Raw genomic sequence first — 16,762 nt, 5'->3', positions numbered from 1 at the left:
TTTGATGTCAATATGACCCCTACTTATAGAGGGCGCCACCTACATATTTTTAGCTGGTTTGAAAAGTAATAACTTTTCGTCCGTACCTGTATAAAACTACTGAGTAAAAAATATACATTTATGACACTTTTTACGTAAAAAAACTCTCTTGGTAAAAATCGCTACGCATAATGGTTGTCGAGATATTTGGAATCGAAATGATCAATACCTGTCATCATTGACATAAATTAAACATGTTGACTATATAGTTATTTGACTGAAATAATAAATTTTAAATGTTTTTGTGTCAAAAGTTCAATAGAAACTGTTCTATGATTTTTTCGAAAAAAAAATTATGATTAATTTTAAAAAAAAATTTGACGTTACTTTAGAAATTATTTGGAAAAAATCGAAATAAAAATGAAACTTCTACACCCTGTATCTCCGAAACTAAGCCATTTTAGGAGATACTTTTATACGAACTTTTTTACATATTTTTATCTGCCGAATATGCTGCTGTAGTTAGCTGCTAACTCGTTATAACTCAAGAAAATGGGACACAATAGCCCCCCTGATATTGTTTTATCTTTAATTCAGTAAGTGATGGACTGCCAAGAAGCACTGTCCTGGCTGCGTCAAGGCGGAGCCACACTGTGCTGGGTGCCAGGCAACAGCAATGTGGTGGGCAACCAAGAAGCGGACAGACTCACCAAAGAGGGAGCCAGGAAAGAGACCGTGGCAGCTGACCCACCACTTGTGACGAATAGCACATTGAAGGAAGCCATAGGAACTACCATCAAGGTCAAGCAACAAGAAACGTGGCAACACCATGAGCGCTACAGCTCGAAGACTGTGGCCAGTGGCCAGTGGTAGATAGCAAAAAAAAACAAAACAACTACTAGAGCACAAAAAGAACCTAGTGGGCATAATTGTAGGTGTCGTCACTGGAAACTGCCCCACGGAGGTAAACCTCGTGAGATGGAAGATTTCCAACAACAACTACTGCAGAGAATCCGGAAAGGAAGAAGGAACTATAGAGCAGTGCCACTGTCCGGCACCGTTTTTTGAGGGGATTAGAGGAAGGAACAGAAGCCAACATCGGCGACATCGGGAACTTTGCCAAGATCTGGAAGTGCTTTAACTCAAAGAAAGAATGAGAGAAAGATTTGGTACAATAATACAGGGCCTCCGAGTGAGGGATGAAACAGGATCCCAAACCACAGCATCCTAACCGAACCTAACCTACAATAAAGGACTAAACTTAATCATAAATTTCTAAATAAATAATAAATCAAAAAAATATATTATTTTCATATTGTTTTATCTGCCTATTTTATGTTACCTATACATCACCGTAACATCGGCCTGTCACGGACACATGGCGCTTACAAAAAAATGTTCATAATCCAATATTCATACGGGACATATCGATATATAGCTAATACCACACATGTAACAGTAAGTGATTCGAATTGAAAAGTTCATATCTAGTAGGAAAAATAACCTTTAGCTTTCATGTAAACGTTTATGTATGATTATATCGCTTATTATTTACGTTTATATTTTTCTTTGGAAATTGGGGTCACAAACTGGCGGCACGTATACCTAAATTGGTTTATTTATTTATAAATTTAATTACACCATAACATTTACAGTAGATTCAGACTTATTAATTGCACAATACGGGATTGAATAATCGAATAGTTAATTTGTTATTGAAAAATTCTCGTTTCGATATTAACACAACTGTTTGATCGATTCCTATTAGAGTATTATACGAGGGTAATAAAATTAGTTACGATTATTTTAGTTTAGTTTATTTCAGAGATTTTTTGGATTTAATTTTACAAATCTATACAGGGTTGTTCACCACATACGACACGGAGTATTGTAGCTAAACGATTATATTTTTACAAATTTCAAATTTTGGGTTCGATGAAGGACTATTAGAGGTACAATTTAAAAATAATTTACAAGATACAGAGTGTCCCAAATAAGTAAAAAATATCAAAGTTGTATTTTTTTAAATGGAACACCCCGTATATTATTACATTTTTAGTTTCTACGATTAAAATAAAGGTAAATTTGATTAAGGTTTATTATACTTAAACCTTGCCGTTTTTGAAATATTTGCAATTTTGTGAAATTGCAGTAAAAATTTTAAGGCTTCATTCCTCCAAGGGTACCAAAGTTTTTAATACTAAATATTTACTGAAGATTATTTATTGATCAGATATTGTGTTGCAATAATAAAAATAATACTACCTTATACAGAGTGTCTAAAAATTTATTTTAAATAATTTATAGCTTTAAACGCCAATAACTTGTTTAATTTAAATGGAACGCCCTGTATATTTTAGGATAATCAGATGCACAATTTAATTGTCTATCAAATTGTATTACACCATTTTTACCTATCCTTTCAAGTTTTCGTAGAAAATGCTTTTTCTTATAATTTAGACCTCATTCATCAATATACCCATGGAATGTTGACATTTTATTATTGACACCCATGGAATATTGACATCATATATTGTAAATTACAAGAAAATGCATTTTCTACGGAAACTTAAAGAGATAGGTAAAAAATGGTATAATATAATTTGATAGACTAATATAATTTGATAGACAATTAAATTGTGCATCTGATTCTCGTAAAATATACAGGGTGTTCCATTTAAATTAAACAAGTTATTGCCGTTTGAAGCTAATAATTATTTAAAATAAATTTTTAGACACTCTGTATAAGGTAGTATTATTTTTATTATTGCAACACAATAACTGATCAATAAATAAACTTCAGTAAATATTTAGTATTAAAAACTTTGGTACCCTTGGAGGAATGAAGCCTTAAAATTTTTACTGCAATTTCACAAAATTGCAAATATTTCAAAAACGGCAAGGTTTAAGTATAATAAACCTTAATCAAATTTACCTTTATTTTAATCGTAGAAACTAAAAATGTAATAATATACGGGGTGTTCCATTTAAAAAAATACAACGTTGATATTTTTTACTTATTTGGGACACTCTGTATCTTGTAAAATTATTTCTAAATTGTACCTCTAATAGTCCTTCATCGAACCCAAAACTTTGTAAAGATCTCATCGTTTAGCTACAATACTCCGTGTCGTATGTGGTGAACAACCCTGTATGATTTACGTTAAAGACACATTTTATTTGAGATATTCTTCAATTACTTGACTATTACTGACTACTTCTGGTTAAACCGCAATTAGTCAGTAATAGTAAATGTGTTACACACAAGACAATAACTTGCAAACGGTATGGCCAACGTTCAGAAATAGAATTTGCCACGAAGACGGTCAAAATTTTCCGTTTTTTCTAAAAATTCCCACGAATTACTGAAGATCAATTATATTGTTGTCAAGAGACAATATTCATCTTTCGTTGCTTTTTATTTAAACTTTCATCCGACGAACTAGACATTATAAGTATAACTCTGTTTTTTTTTTCTCAGTTAAGATTTCGACAGACGATGACAGAAGAAAAGCAGATGACGTCCCATACCAATCTATTTTAAAGTCGCTAGATATATAAAGTACCGCAATTACCGCCAAAACTAGCGGGAAATTTAAAAAGGAGGCCAACATTTCGCTGTTTGGGCTTTTTACGCAGCTAATCGCTTGCTAGTCGGTTCGGCGCCAAAATGGCCGACCAATCTTGGCAGGAAAGCCGTAAAATAAAAAATTATTAATTTTAATAGAATTACCTTTATTATCTATAGTTAAACATATTTATTTTCATTCTAACGGTAATAGCAGGTAATATATTGATATTTGATTTTATAAATTTCTTAGTTTCTTTTCATCTCCTCTGCAGTCGTTTTCTTTTTTGACGTTTCAACAATTTATAAAATACAATGAAAGCCGCACAAGCAATGATTTTTCCGACATTATGAACATGAAGTGCCACACACCGATCAACGCCGAACATACAAATAATCGCTAGGTCTGGACGGAAGCTGATCATGTGCTCGAGAGCAGCAGAAATCACGAGCGAATTTGAATAAATGTTTGCTCGCGCTCGTTACTGCTCGCTCATCTGGTCTGGACGCCCCTTTACAAATGATTAATTCGACGCGAACGAAGTCGCTGGTACACGCTAGTTCGATATAAATATAGAGACTAAGAATATTTTGAAAGTGCTTGTCGAAATGTGGAAACACTTGATTTTATCGAAATTAAATTATGAGAACACACTTGTTAATAAATAATCCAAAGCCTTAATTAAAATAAAATAATTTAAATGATAAATGTATAATAAAGTGGCAGTTTCTTTTGATCATACTCTGTGATAATTCGAGTTACGACAATTTAACGAGATACTAATAAACAATTAGCATAAAAACGTTAAGTCGCATACGCGTAATAAGTTGATTCAAACTGTATCTCTGTGTATACGTCTATACATTATAGAAGCATTCATTGCGAACCACACCTGATCTATGTAAGAGCTAATTAAAATTATACTGTCTGGTAATTAATATTTCAATTTACGGCTGTATCGTACGATAAAATAAACAATAAACTTATGTATATATGTATAAATTATTTAATAGAATACCATTCGCGTTGATTCATTAGATAGCTTAAGGCTAATAATCATACGTATGCCGGTTTGCAGTTATTTCTCTAGAGAATAGTTCCACTATCTTATACAGGATGTATCTTAAATAAGTGCAAATATTTTCAGTATATTTATCTACCGTCAGTGAGTTAAGAAGCTCTTAACTCTCTGACTTAACTAGGAATATATTTTTTGCGCCAAAATATTACCTCTTCAACTTTGTTGAACGAACTTAGGTTGTTATACTACAATACCTATACACATGGCGAAAATTATTGCATATAACGATATTTTTATTTTATTTTGGACCTAATATGATTCTTTTTATATTTTTGGACATATTGGCTTACTACACGACTAACTAATAATATAAAATTAAAAATCTAAGTGCAACCAGGCTGTTATTATAATTTTATTTCATAATGAGTGAAAATCAACAAAATCAAATTTAATTTTAAACAGAAAATATTGAAAACAATTTTAATTATTTCTCGCAACTAAAGTCTGTATAGCCTCCTCGAGCCTCAATGCAAGCTGTGAGACGACGCGACGCACACTGGTCGAAATCGCTACTTTACAGTGCAAATATTAGGAAACCCTAAAGATGCGTAGTTGGCTGTGACCTATGAAATGCGAAAAAGGAAGGTCTAAAGATGGCGCAGGTGACATATTTTTTTGCGAAATAGCTGTCTTTGTTGTATTTTATTAATTAGATAACAGGTAGTAATTGTCGCAGTCTGACACTACGCCTATTCTTGTTTCATCACTAAACATGGCGAAATTCCAATTAGGTCCATTTGCTCTCATCTCCTCAGCCCATTGTAGTCGCGTAATTTTGTACTGTAAATTAAGCTACGGAACACGTATAGGCCTCCTTAAATGTAATCCTCTATCATGTAGTCTTCTTGCTATGGTCTTTCTTGAAACATTTACTCATTCAAGGCAAGCTAACTCATTTTTAATAGCAGTACTAGAAAGCAGGGCATTGCGTCGTGCAATTAGAGATATTTCGATCTTGCACAGCAGTAGTAACTCTCTTTCTACCTCTTCCAGGCCGGTCTGTAACCTCGTTTGTCCCTCTGATTTTTTTTAATATTCGCGAAACATCGCTTTGGTTAACTCCTACAATTTCAGCTATTGCAACTTGCCGGTAGCCCTGTTGAAACAGTGTTAATATTCTGACTCTATTAAACTGTGAAATAATGTTTCTAGGCATTTTAAGGCCAAAACTCGAAATGTGTAAGAATTTGTAATAATGTTGGATCTGAACGATAAACATTGTTTACCATATCCATTTTAGCAAAAAAATATTTATTACAGATTATCAAGGTTATGTATAAAAAAAGATTCTTTAAATTCCTTTCCGTATATTTTTAAACGATATATACAATAATTTTGGCCATGTGTGTATTTGTCTACCAACCTCTAGTCTGTCCAACAAGAAGATCCTTCACAGTGATAGATGTGTCTGCCATTTCAAAGTAGTTTATTTTATTTTACAAAGAAATAAGTTGGTACAACTGGAACGCATAGCAGGAAATTAATATATTTAAAATTTGACTGACAAGGACAACTGGTTACTTCAAAATATTGTGAAAAAAACTGTATAAAACTGAAAAAATGTAATCGAGTTATTTTATTTAATAACGAACGGTATGTGTTAATACAAAACAAACAAGAACAAGACGCCACATACAAAAAAAAATATAAAAAAGAACTATTTCTTACTTTCAAGCTTTATGAAAGTTCCCGCATTTATGATTATATTTATCAATATAATTTATGTACAAATACAAACTTGTAATATTCCGCAGGAATAAATAAAACAACATAAATAAAACAAACTATTTTATTAATAATAACATTTACCAAATTTTAAAAAGGTTAATTAATTAACTTTAATCTTAATTTTTTTAAACCAGTAGGTACCTTTTGACATTATTTTTCTCTGCAGTACTAAAATCCATTATGTACCTATCGTGTGATATCGATATAGCTACTCCAGTTTTTAGTACGTGTTTAGTATGGTCCTTCTACCATATTCGCGATGCACTTATCTACGACGAGATGGTATACGAACTTTATTGATGGTAACTTTATTGGTGTATAAGACTTTCTGCTTGGGCAGCGAGTATTAACCATAAACTGTGCTCTGCGTCTACAGTTAATTTTCACTCGATTTTTCCTCCACTTGATTTCAAAAGACACAAAACACACGTAATAACACGAATCAAAATGCATCATCTTCCAAAACGCAGTATTTGACTAAAAGTTCTAACCTATAATTTGGCAAGACTTTGACAAACGTCAAAAATCTAAAGGCGAGTTAAAACGCGAGTTAAAAGCTAAACGCATCGGCGCGGCGTCCGTTTGTCGTTTATCGTTCCGTCAAACCAATAAAATTGAAATACGATCTGTCATTTTTGAAATAAACCAATAAAACTGGTTAAAAACAACAAGAGACGACGCATGACGGATTTATAATTAAACTCATCCATAGTTAACTTAAAAATTATTAGAAACTTTTTTTAGTTAAATAAATAGATTGGTATGGGACGTCATCTGCTTTTCTTCTGTCATCGTTTGTCGAAAACTTACCTGAGAAAAAAAACAGAGTATACCTCAAAAATTGGGCGCGCATAGATTAAAATGCACTTCTTTCTGGTCCCTTATTTTTAAAAAAGCTCTTAATAAATTAATCATAAGAATCAACACTTGATATGTTTAGCATTCTTTCAGGAACGCCCTCTATACAAATTTATAACAGCATTTATTAATGTCATATATGGGTACTAATGCTTTCCATTATATTGGATAAGTACGAAAAATCCGTCCATTATATTTTATTGCCATTTAATGGAGATATTTGCGCGCACATAATAGTCATCCCTCGTTCGATTCGAGCGCTCTTAATGAGAACCAATAATGAATAATTAGTTTAGATATTTCATGCGGGCTGATTTTCTAATTGAGCATAACAATGTTATCTAAAATGCCTACGTAAATAAATACGAACATAAACCGGCCTGACGTTATTATTTTAATTATAAATATTATTAATAACAAGTGTCGACACACATATATACTTTAAAATCAGTAATAAATGTTTGATATACAGGGTGAGTTTCCTACGATGTTCTCTATGGGTATCTTGAAAACTACTGAAGATAGAGAGTCCGTTAAATGGGGAAAGAATTGCAGTTCTGTGGGGTCATAAATATGCGCCTTTTGAGATTTTTGAAAATGTTCATGGTTTACTAGATATTTCGAAAAAAACAAATTTTGGGCTATTTTAAAAATTGTTCCTAATTCCATTATAATCTATTTTAGACAAAAAGTTTTCAGATAAAAGAAACCGTAGTTGGCCATGACTATAATATGTTTTTTTTTTTCACAAAATTACTGAGTTATGGCCAATTATTATCTATCTTGGCTAATTTCACTTAGTTAGCCATGGAAACAAGTTCAATCGTCGTTGCTCTAAGAAATGTGAAACTGTCACATCCAAACTTTGTAAATTAAAATAAACAAAAATTGTAAATATGAATATTTCAAATGAAGAAAAGCGTGTAGGATTATTGGTTCAACTTTTCTAGGCCATACAATATCGAGGATACGTTGACCGATGAACGTTAGTTACGTTTTTTTGAAAACGGTTTTCAAGACATGTTAGAAAAGTTAAATTTAGATACTTGAGCATTAATAGAGTGGTTCCTCATGACTTTCATTATGACACATTTTAGATAAATATTAAATATATAAATTTGCAAAGACAAACAAGTAATTTTAAAAAGATCATTTATTTATTTAAACGAGTATAATCATTAATCATTAGGTTGAAAATATATTTGTATTTACTTATTTATATATTTTCTTTACCCTTGTATTATTTATAAGCCCTATATGTCCTGTTTTATTTGAAAAAAAATGCTTCGAGTCATCGAGAATAGATTTAATAACAATTTTGTCCCTTGGCTTTGTGTATTATATAATGTGAACTGTAAGATGTTTCTATTTGAATAGGTCATTAAAGTTGAGAATAAAGTTATACCAAATTATATTCACGGTAACTATATGTCTTTTATATAATGAATTATTTATTTATAATTTATAACCTTTTTTATAATTACTTATAACTGATTGTATAAATTCTGATAACTTTTATATATAGTTGTATAGTGTTAAATGTGTTATATGTAATTTTATTAACAATGTTATAATAAAATAATCAAGTTACAAATTTTTCGTGTTTTATTCTAATTTCAGGGATAATTTCAACCTAGATTATTAATTTATTTTTATCAAAATACATTATTTTTATTTTGTAAAATGTTTTGTTACAAATAAGTTCATAATCTAGATTGAAATTACCAAATATAAGTAAAAAACTTATGAACTGGCAGTAAAGATCCATTTAAAAATATGGCGCGAACTTTTAGTTCTGCCAGTAGCCCGCTTGGATCGCGTCGAGCGCGTGTTTCCAGGCTTTAACATAGGAGTTTTCATTTCTTTCAGTTAGTTATTCTATGGCTGTGAAATAAACTAAATCAAGCGAATCGCTCGCCGCTTGCTACTTGCCATTCATCACTGCGCACGCAACTTACTGCACGCTTGGCGTTAAAGAGTACTTACAACAAGCGACGGACGAAAAACCGTATTTTTAAATACGAGTGATATTTCGCTCGAGCGATCACTCGGTTATTGCAATCGCTTGAAACTCGAGTACTCGATTATTGAAATTAATCGGTTTTTCCCATCACTACTAAAATGATTATAGTACTTATTCTTCAATAAAATTGTTAAAACCATGTACGGTCCTGGCTTTTACGAATAGAATTCATTATTAAATTGTTTTGATATGAAATTGAGGCGGAGAGCGCTCGGAAATGACACGGAGCCTGTTTAACTTTTTAAATTATTTAGACAACCGTTTCGCCTGTCTCTCTGGAAAGAAAACTTCTTCCACTCGCAAGGTCAAAAGTTATTAAATATTTAGCAACGGAAAATGCTTATATACGTATCTCTTAAAAGGAATACCTACCTACTGTTAAAAATTATTTGAAACAACGAAAAAATTGTATAAAATATAAATTGTAGCATACAGGGGGTTTCAAAAAACATGTTCCATCTCTCGTGGGGAGATTCCTTACCGAAAAATAAGATTTACTTTGCATATCAACATAGGTCCTATTCTGCTTTGTTTAGTAGCTACAGGGTGTTAAAGTCTTAATATTTTTTCGATTTATTCTAATTTTCTTCCAAGTACTTTTAGCATTTCGAATGAAATTTTGAGGGTTTTAAATTAAAGAAGCTAAAAAAGTGTCGACATATTCACCAGCGACGTGCATATGGGTTATCACTGGAATATTTTTCGAAGAAAAGCATGTACGCCACTGACTTTTTTTCTCTTATTAGCGAAATAGTGTAAGCAGTTTAATGCCGATTAAAAGATGTCTCTTGATATTTTATCGATTTCGGCCTCCTTGATGAGATAAAAGCAATTTTATTAATTTACCTTGATCCAACCTTAAAAATTTAATATTATTAACTTGTGAAAGTACTCCTTGATTCCTCATCAAAAAATATGAAAAAAGTTCCTATAAACATGGCTATGGAAATGCATGTTTTAGAGTTACATGCAAGATGTTAATTAATTATTAATTTTACAAAAATTATATACAGGGTGTTTCAAAACAAATGCGAAAAACTTCAGGGGATGATTCCTTGTTCAAAATAAAGGGTAGTTTGCTTTATAAACGTTGGGTCAAAAGTCAACCATTAGGGAGATATCGCGGTACAAAGATAGCGGAAAAATAATGTTTTTATTTTTTATCTTGAAAACGAAAAGAGATAGACTAATGAAATTTTACGGAAGCATTACTGTTATGAAAACACACTTTCTGGTAATTTTTTCACTTTTTTAAAATGAGTGGAAGGGGTTGAAACAAACTACCCCTATCATTCTTGTTAATGAAATTTAAAGAAAAATCTTATCAAACACATGCAAAAAAAATTAATTTTGATAGTTTAGTTTATTTAGAAACTTTTTTATCTCTTGTGTTTTTTTAATAAAACTCACCGATTTGAAATTAAAAAATAAAATGTAAAGCATTACATGTCAGGACAAAAATCATTTTTAGATAAAGAATCTAGTGGGCAGCTGTAATTTTTTTGGGAAAAAATCTAGTCGGCCGCTGTCACTTTTTAGGATGTTTCTAATATTGTTTTATTTGACATTACCCTACTGCAATACGTTATTATCTAGATTATTATTATTATCATTATTATCACTACATTCTTAATTCAATATAGAGTCGAAAAATCTTCGAAAGTATTCGGAATTTTATGTGACTCTTATGTGACATTTTGATCAGCATCAAATTACGCAAACTTGCCTTCACTTACCCGGTCTCATATATCTCCTAGAACTCCGTCTGGGTCTGGGTTAAAAAATAGCTAACCTGCCCGTTGCGGCGCCACTGATAGAGTAAGTCGAAGAATTCGCTTAATATTGCGAGCACACATGAGCCTTTATCGTTCCAATCAATCAAAACCGAATTCTTCGTTAAATTGTTTTAAAAGCCAATCAAAGGGAACAGCGCCGTCCATTTCCATTTTAACTAAATTCAACGCTGGGAATTTTTATATTAAATCAACTGGCGAATAAATCAACACAGCCAGTGACGCTATTGGCAATCAGTATCGATATGTCAGAACAAGAATATCAAGATTTTACATCTATTTTTGACGATAAAAACCTGGAAAAGGAACTCTTATTTGTAATACCTACCGTATGATTCAAATCGTATGATGAATTGCATTAATACAGGGTGAGTCTTAAATCAGTGCAAATATTTTCAGAACTTGTAGATCTCGCGATATAAAATACATATTTTCGCTTTGCGGTTTTTCAAATAAATCCAAAATAATCGAGTTATTTTACTTTGAAAATTTCAAATAAATGTTTTTTGGTTAAATTTTGAGAAACGCTGGATCTTTTCTGGATTTTCTTTCTTGTGAATTTAATCTACTACCTATGTTGCCATATTATCAAGAAATTATGTTTTTTAACTAAAAAAATTATATATATTTTTTTTAAAAACTCCAATTTAAAAAAAAATCGCGAAAAAAACCCAGTCGTGTTTCTGGGGTGTACAGATTATCCAGTGACGTGCATATGGGTTATCAGTTATCAGTGGAATATTTTTCTAAAAAAAAACATGTGCGCCACTGACTTTTTTTCCTCTCATTAGAAAAAGTATATAGGCCATTTAATATTCATTAAAAGACGTGTGTTGATATTTTTTCCATTTCGATCTTCTCGATGAGATAAACGCAATTTTATTAATGACATTTAATAAAATTAAAATAATAAATTACGTATTTAATGTAATTTATTAAGGTGCGTTCACACCGGCGCAAAACCTTTTTTTACATGTACTTTTGAAGTGTAGTTTTTTTAGCGCGCACAAAAGTATATGTTAAAAAAATGAGAGCGGCGCAGCGGTGTGAACGCACCTTTACTAAACTTTATTACACTGACGAACAATGCTACCCAGTGGCGGATCCACGGGAAGGGGGGTTTTCGGTAACTCAAGCTCCCCCTTAGGTACAGCCATGTAATACGATATTATTAATTTATTTTGTCAGAAACGACTCCGGAGTATGTACTGTGGCTAAGGCTTTGTGTCTAAATGCTTTTATCTCATCAAGGAGACCGAATTCGACAAAATATCAAGAGATAAAAAATGTCTATACCTATGTGGCGGATTCATCTATCCAAAAAATCCTTTATGGGTATTTCGCCACTGCACTGCAAGAAAAATCTACAAAATAAAATAGTTATTTTTTGTAAACACTTCTGGAGTTAAACCTAAACGGACGCTGCTTGTCAGAAGTTGTGTTTACAGTAATAAAAATTTGCCTAACAAAGAAAAAAATGCTTAACGTTTCGGAAAGTTTTCTCTTTCCGTCGTCGGAAGAGAAACAAGATAACTTTTAATCAGCATTTAACGTTCTTCGCAATTTTCCAACAAAAGAAAAAAGTCAGTGGCGTAGAAAAATATACCAGTAATAACCCATACGCACGTCCCTGGTGAATATGTCGACACTTTTTTAGCATTAATATGTCGCACTTATACTTTTATCCTCAAAATGTCATTCAAATCGCTAAAAGCACTTGGAAGAAAATTATAACAAATTGAAAAACGATCAAGAGTTTAACACGCTGTAGCTACGAAACAAAGCCAAATCGGACCTATGTTAAATCTTATTTTTACGTGAGGAATCTCCCCACAAGAGATGACACATGTTTTTTGAAACACCCTGTATAGATATTAATTACATATTTAGAATTATCAAATATGTTTCAAATTATAGGTTATTAGATGTTTAATAAATAGAGGTAAGTAAACATAATATGAGGACGAGGTAATATATTAATTCCTTGTTCTTATATTGCTCTGATTTCGTAATTTAGCCGGTAATTTATTGTAACGCTTGATTGGCCATGTGCCGCTTCGTTAATTCTCTTTTGCCCAGTAACAATGCTAATTTGGTGCCTATAATATTAACTGTTGAATTTTTTTGTATATTAATTCGGTTTTATTTAAACGTAAGTAAAAATAAAGCTTAAAATAAATGTGGAATTTTAGGTGTATTACATGGTAAAATTATTATGTATTATTTTTCGCCAATTTTATATTAAATCGGCGTATGTATATGAATAATTCAACACGGCCGGTGACGTTATTGCCAATCAGTATCGTTTTAAAACTAAAACAAATAAGCGTTCTAATTATGATATTTCGAATATTTTAAACTGGATAGTATATCGGATTTCGTTGTTGGTGTAAAAAATTAACCGCTGAATTTTAGTAATAATAAACGTATTGTTGCGCGTTTTTCCGATAGCTGCTACAGCATTTATTTGTTTTTCTTAGCGTTTCAGGCATGTACCGTCTTTGTTTATTAATGTTCATTTAAAATCTTAACTAGTTTTGTTGTAAACTAAATTAAGTCTTATTAAAATAATCGAGTAACATAAAGAAGTAAAAAATAATAAGTGGATTACCGAAAAATATATTGATGTTTTACACACATATCAAAAATATACATATAAGATAAAAATGTAGACTTGGTAGAGTAGTATTTCTAATTTTTTTTAATTAATTATATTCTACTGTACTCTGTACTACCTTTTTTTATTTAGATGATAATTTGCTAAAAGCTAATCAATATTCTTTATTGTATTAAAATATATGGAATATATTTTTAAATTTCTCCCTGCCTTCTAGTTTATACCGAATGTTCGAAAAAAACGGCGTCCAGTTGGCTTGGAAATGAATATCGATGACATTCCCCATATAATTTTACATGTAAAATGACAGCGATCTTCATTTCATGGTCACCGCTGACGCCGTTTCTTTTTCGATGATACGGTATTATGGTTTAAATATATACGTACAATGTGTCCCAGATATAAGTGCAAGTATTTTAAGGTATAGTAGATCTCGATAAAAGAAAAATAATTTCTCTTTATCGTTTTTCAAATAAGTCCAAAATAACGGAGTTATTTTACTTTGAAAATTTCCCAAAAAAAATATTTTTTGATAAAATTTTGAGAACCGCTGGATCTTTTCTGGATTTTCTTTCTTGTAAATATAATCTACTACCTATGTTGCCATATTATCAAGAAATTATGTTTTTTAACTAAAAACTAAAAAAAATCCAAAAAAATTTCAAAAAATTCCCAATTTTCAAATTTTTTTTTCGTGAAAAAAAACTTATAGGCGTGTTTCTGGGGTATGGTTTGGTTAGTTAAAATACTATTCATTTCTGGGACACCCCGTATAGTGTTATAATGTAATTGTCGTTTATTTTTCATTGGTTTGTCTCTTATTAATTTGATATTATATTTTAGTTATTAATTGTTACCTTTTTTATTATTTTTCCTCAGCAGATTTCCTCATATTAAATGTTTATTTATTTTTATAAAAAAACAACAATTATTTTAAAATTAGGACATAATTTAAAGCTTAAATGCTTATTTTATTTATCTGTGCATTTCTATTATTTTTTATTTTTTTAAGTAAAAAATTTGATGCAGAATTTGAACTTTGCTTTATTTAACAATTTTCTTAGATTTTTAAGATATTTTTACCAAGATAAAAAAATATTTCAATTAAATGTTTTGTATAATATTTATTCACTTGGATTATTTTTTCAGTATTTTATACAAAAAGAATCAGAAATATTATTTTAGTTTTCTTGAATTTTTTTTTCTTTTTTCGCTTTTTCTACTTCAAAAATACGGTAAGTATATTATTCTAAATATGTATAAACATTTTCTTGTAATTATTAACATATTTTTTATTCAGATTATACAGGGTATCCCAGAAATAAGTGCAAATATTTTAAGGGGTGGTAGATCTCGATAAAAGAAACATATTTTCTCTTTATCGTTTTTCAAGTAAGTCCAAAATAACGGAGTTATTTTACTTTGAAAATTTCCAAAAAAAATAATTTTTTGCTAAAATTGTGGATCTTTTCTGGATTTTCTTTCTTGTAAATTTAATCTAATACCTATGTTGCCATATTATCAAGAAATTATGTTTTTAGCTGAAAACTAAAAAAATCAAATTTCGAATTTTCAATTTTTTTTCGCGAAAAAACCCCATAGGCGTGTTTCTGGGGTTGAACTATACTACCAATTAAAATACTTGCACTTATTTCTGGGACACCCTGTATATATTTTTTTCTTAAAATAATTTTATTAATTAATTTCTTCTCCATTATCTCTCGTTTTTCGCTCTTTCTATCCCAGAAATAAAATTCAAAAAACAAGTTATTTAAGTTATTTTCAGTAAACTTACCGCTTTAATTTTAAGGCTGTCTGGTCCACTTTACCCCAGAACAAGAAACAAACCACTCGAGTCCTCGAAAAAAGAGCGCCAAACTCAAACAGCACACCAACAACAAACCCAAGGGACAATCTGAAAACACCGTTATCTTCCCGTCGATATAATACGTCACGTCAAACGTACGTAAACAAATAGTAAATAACCTATCCCAAGGAAGGGGCACGACACTGTTCCTAGCGCGCGACAAACGTAAATCGCGCTCGCTAACGGCAGCTTCACAACAAGTCGCAGCAGCAGGAATGACGGCACCACCGCACCGTTCTGTTGGCGAACTAGGAATGCGAGGAGACGCGTCTCTTCGACAGCTTTCGAGGGGGTTGACGCGCAGCACGCTCGGCCAGTGGTGGGGGTAATGGGAAACGCGCCGCGAGGATGACCGGTGGCGGACCGTGGGGGATGGGGGTGGGCCGCTTCTCCATGTCACAAACGGGTAATAAGCGGGAGAGAACGGTTTTGATTGACAGCGTACCGATTCGTCTAATTGGGACCGCTTTGTTAGGGGAGGAGAAGAAGGATATTTATGTTTAGACAGGACTTGATCGAGTATTATCGGCAGCCCCATCGAATATGCACAGCTACTGGAAAGCAGTTGATTACGTCAAATTTTCTTCAAAAATATACAAGGTAAAATAAAAACACTAAATCACCACAATACACCAAAACACTTTTACTTTTACACTGGACGCGCGTTTCGCTAACCATGTTAGCATCATCAGCAGATGATTATAAACTAAAGTACAATCTACAAGTTGAGCGTTTATATACTTGCTCAGTGGGTCCTGAGTGGGCGTGGCAAAATCTAGCCAACCGAGTCAGAGCCAACTGAGCGTAACAGTTAGATTTCCGCCACTAGAGTAGTAGGAACAAAGAACTTGAAGGAATTGGACCGTTGACTCTGTTCATACTATCTTTACATTTATTAATTCTGATGCTTTCATATGCATCTAATTGCCTGTAATTTGAGACTTGTTTTATTAATTTTAAATTATTAAGATCTATACAATGTTCATTATCAACAATATGTTCGGCAACGCAAGATTTATCCGGTCTACCATATCTTATCTGAGCTAAATGTTCTTTAAATCTAGTTAATATTGATCTTCTAGTTTGCCCAACATATTTCTGATTACAATCTTTACAAGAAATTTCATAAATACCCGACCTTTCCAGTGGAGTGTTTTATCTTTTGGATTACCTAATAATTGTTGTAATTTATTATTAGCACTATATACAAGTTTATAATTGACATTCTTAAAAATTCCTTTTTAGAC

General features: G+C 31.6%; 1 protein-coding gene across 1 annotated transcript in view; it reads right to left on the bottom strand.

The window, feature by feature from the left end:
- Positions 1-15,769, bottom strand: part of LOC115876403 (LIM domain only protein 3-like) — a 159,074-nt gene extending 143,305 nt beyond the window's left edge. Inside the window, exon 1 of the mRNA XM_030892177.1 lies at positions 15,444-15,769. The gene's annotated coding sequence lies outside the window, so the exon portion shown is untranslated. The remainder of the gene's footprint in view (positions 1-15,443) is intronic.
- Between the last annotated feature and the right edge of the window lie 993 nt (positions 15,770-16,762).

The sequence above is a fragment of the Sitophilus oryzae genome, unplaced genomic scaffold (genome assembly GCF_002938485.1).
Source record: "Sitophilus oryzae breed Bouriz unplaced genomic scaffold, Soryzae_2.0 scaffold_1436_pilon_pilon, whole genome shotgun sequence".
NCBI classification, from domain to species: Eukaryota; Metazoa; Arthropoda; class Insecta; order Coleoptera; family Curculionidae; genus Sitophilus; species Sitophilus oryzae.
This window is presented reverse-complemented; position numbering and strand designations above follow the sequence as displayed.